Consider the following 4,077-nt stretch of genomic DNA (forward strand, 5'->3'; position numbering starts at 1 on the left):
GTCGGTACAAATGACCGGCGCCTACCCTGCACCTTGTAGGAATCTTGCGATGGTTTGAAATAAAATACGCATTACAATATGCAAACATACATTTTGCCCGACGTTGCAGCAACATGTTAACTTTATGTCTGTATTATACCACTTTTATTGTTGAAGGCGCGTAAGAAGATTTGTACTGGCAAATGAACAAGCATGACAAAAGAACTATTATGATACTATTTATTCGGTAACATTCACTTTTATTCACGATTCTAATCTGCAATGCCTGCAAACTCCGATCTGAATCATCCGGACCTTGAACGATTTAAAATGCATTTGACGGGAAATTGGAATCTATTACGAATTCGACACGTTAGTTCAGATTCTTTTCTCAGTAGTCACGCTTCCCAGTGCATGCTTCCTATTTTCATAGTTTATAAACAATTGACAAAGGAATCGTTAAAGGATGTTTTTCTCCTGGTGCAAACTGTAAACACACGTCATACACCACTCGTCTCCGATGTGACGAAGCCACTGCCGCCTGCGCCATTTTTATTGGATTTGAGATGGGCTCGACGTCGACAGTCGAGCCATCCACCGCGGCCCTGGCGTCGTTTCCTCGCGATCGGTGTCAGCCCTGACCTCACCGCCCCTTGGCCTTGTCGATATTTTTACAACGTTTTAGCAGCGTGTTTAACAGAGATAGAGTCAAAGGTGCGGCAGCAACCACCTACTTTTTTTTGCCTTGCCGGGCGCCGAACTCGGGCGCAAGGCTAATCTCCAAGCAGAATCTTGCTGTGGCAAACGGGAAGGAGTCTAGCCAGCAGACGAGGTATTGGCCACCCTGGGCTTGGGAACTCCTCTGCCGGCTAAACTGGGCTTCGCCGGGTGCTCGGCTGCAAGATCTGCTTGGAGATTAGTAAATATCAATAGATAAATAATCAAACCTGTGTTTTTGCTGCCCATTTGACGGCGTGTGGAAAGAATGGGGCGAGTGGGAGCAGTGCACGGAGAGCTGTGGCGGCGGGGTGCAGTCCCGTCTTCGGAACTGCCGCGACCCCAACCACGGAGGGAGGGAGTGTAAAGGAGAGAACATCCAACTGCGACCGTATAACAACGGGCCATGCCCAGGTACGGTCAATCTTAGTCTGTACCAGACTCCGGGTCACTGGAAAAACCGTGGAACAAATAGAGGAGTAAGCCGACCAGAGGAGTATAGCCGGCTAAGAAACAGCGCATGACCTGCGGAGGGAAACTGAACACTTTCCAACTATGGGCCGGAAAACTGAACTGTCCCAGGTGCTGAACACTTTCAAAACGTAAACATGGGAAGAAGTCTTTTGAAATTTCACTTCTTGAAGAAAATACTATCCAAATTGTGACTTCTTGCCCAAGATGTTACTTATTGTGTATAAAGAGCAACATTTTGTAAGCCCAGAAATCACCTCGTGCGTTTCAGCCCCAAACCGGTGAGACTTTTCTGTAACTAGTGCCTGTGAAGAAACTAATGATAGGAAATTATTTTTCTTCCAAAACGTTTGTCATTAAAAGACCGCTTAGAATTTTCAATACGATTTTTTTTCTTCTGCCACGTGTCTTTCTTTTCCAGTCGACGGTAGCTGGAAAGAGTGGTCGGAGTGGACGGAGTGCTCGGCCACGTGCGGCGGGGGCAGGCGGCAGCGCACCCGAGAGTGCGAGCCTCCTCAGCACGGTGGTGCTGGCTGCACGGGAAACCGGCTGGACTCTCAGTCCTGCAATACACATGATTGCCCATGTGAGTAGAAAAAGTATGGGTTTGTAGGACCGCGTAGCGCAGCGGCAGCGTGTTTGACTCATGACCAAGAGGTCTCGGGTTCGAATCCGGCTGCCGTATCCGATCTTGTGCCCTTGGGAAAGGCACTTTACACGACTTTCCTCACTCTACTCAGGTGAAAATGAGTACCTAGCTTCGGCTTGGGCCGTCCCGCATATAGAAAAATAGTTCTGTCCCTGGTGTTGAACGCTTTCCAAATACGGGAAAACCTAACTGCCCTGGTGCTGAATGCTTTCCAAACTGTCACTGATGCTGAACTCTTTCCACATATGGGTAACCCAAACTGTCCCTGGTATTGAACGCTTCTAAATATCAAAAACCTAACAGTCACTGGTACTGAGTGCTTTCCTAATATGGGAAAGTCGAACTGTCCCTGGTTCTGAACGCTTCTAAATATCGAAAAGTTAAGTCCTTGCTGCTGAACCCTTTCCAAACATGGGAAAACCGAACTGTCCTTGGTGCTGAGCGCTCTCTAACTATGGGAAAACCGGACAGCTCCTGGTGCTGAACGCTCTCCAAATATGGGAAAACCTGGTACTTAACGGTTTTTACAAATACTTAACATTAGTAGATTCGACCTGTCCATGGTACTGAACGCTTTCCATGTGAGAGAGAACCAACCTGTTCCTTGTGCTGAACACCTTCCACATAAAGTAGAACGCTTTCCAAGTACGGGAAACCCTAACTGTACAATATCTACATGTGTTTTCAGCCCGCCGTGACAAGTCAGTCCGCCGTGAACGAAACCGTACTGTCCTACGTGCTGAACTATGGAAAAACAGAACTGTCCCTCATTGGTGCTGAGCACTTTCCACATGCAGGAAAAACGAACTGTCCTTGGTGCTGAAGGCTTTTCAACTATGGGAAAACATAACTTTACAGTTTATACATGCATTTTCAGCCCTCGCAAAAATGTGGACCCGCAGCCCCACCGGGTGCCAGTGTTACTGGGACCACCGGCGGTGGGACTGCGCGTGTTGCGAGGATGGCGGGTGCCAGTGTTACCACGACAACCCGCACCAGTGTGTGCGCTGCGGCTACGGGGCTGACTGTGGAAGGCGTACGTACTGTCTTTTTCTCTTTGTCAGATTTAGTTGCAAATAAATACTTACATGTAGTAGCCTTGGTTGCCTATCATATATCCTGCCTAAATGCTTAGGTTTAGGGACTGGTCCCTTGCTCCTCTCCGTATAACACCATAGCCGAATTATCGTGAGAGTCAACCCGCACCAGTGTGTCCGCTGTGGCTACGGGGCCGACTGTGGTAGGCGTACGTACATGTACTTTCTTTGTCTCAGTCAGATTCAGGTTGCAGATAAATACTTACATGTAGTAGCCTTGGTTGCCTAAGCCTAAGTGCTAAGGCCAGGGACTGGTCCCTTGCTCCTCTCCGTATAACACCATAGTCGAATTATCGTGAGAGACAACCCGTACAGGTGTGTGCGCTGTGGCCACGGGGCCGACTGCGGCAGGCGTACGTAACGTTACTTTCTTCGTCTCTGTTATCAGATCTGGGTTGCAGAAAAATACGTACATGTAGTAGCCTTGGTTGCCTATCATATAACCTGCTAATCTCCAAGCAGATCTTGCTGTGGCAAACGGGAAGGAGTTTAGCCGGCAGAGGAGTTATTGGCCACGCTGGGTTTGGGTGCGACCAGCGGATTGGGGCTGGGCTTCGCCGGTTGCTCGGCTGGCGGCACGCTGGAGGGTCCAGGGTTGGTTTGTACGGGCGACATGCTTGGGTTGGCTGCCGGCAAGCCGAGTCCAGGGTTTTGTCGTACGGGCTGGACACTGGGGTCGGGAAGACTGAGCTTTTTGGGGTCGGGTAGGGGTAGAACAGGCGCAGGCTGCAGACTCATGGCGCCCAGTATGCGATCAACCTCTGCGACCGCGGCGCTGTCACGCCGCAGGTCCTGGATAGTGCGCGCCACGTCGTGTGGCGAGGCTGCATCGTGCGTTACCGCCTGGTCCTGAGACAGACCAGGCCGGTCCTTCGCTGACTTGTCCTTTGCCGACTCCACGTCGATAGACCCGGCCAGTCCCTGCCCCTCACGACCAGGGCCGGTTGGCGCCCATGGAGAAGCCTCTGGGGGAGGGGGGGTGAATTCTCGTCGTGCGGTCGACCGAAATTGTAACTGCACTTTCCTCCTCCGGAGGTCCTCCACTTCCTTGGCCAACTCCGAAATCCTGATCTCCTCGAGGAGTGCCGTCCGCTCCTTCTCGAGCGCATCCTCTTCCGCCAGGGGAACGGTGCTTGGGGGGCTCGTGACCGGCCGACCACGACC

The sequence above is a fragment of the Branchiostoma floridae genome, chromosome 5 (genome assembly GCF_000003815.2).
Source record: "Branchiostoma floridae strain S238N-H82 chromosome 5, Bfl_VNyyK, whole genome shotgun sequence".
Classification (NCBI taxonomy): Eukaryota; Metazoa; Chordata; class Leptocardii; order Amphioxiformes; family Branchiostomatidae; genus Branchiostoma; species Branchiostoma floridae.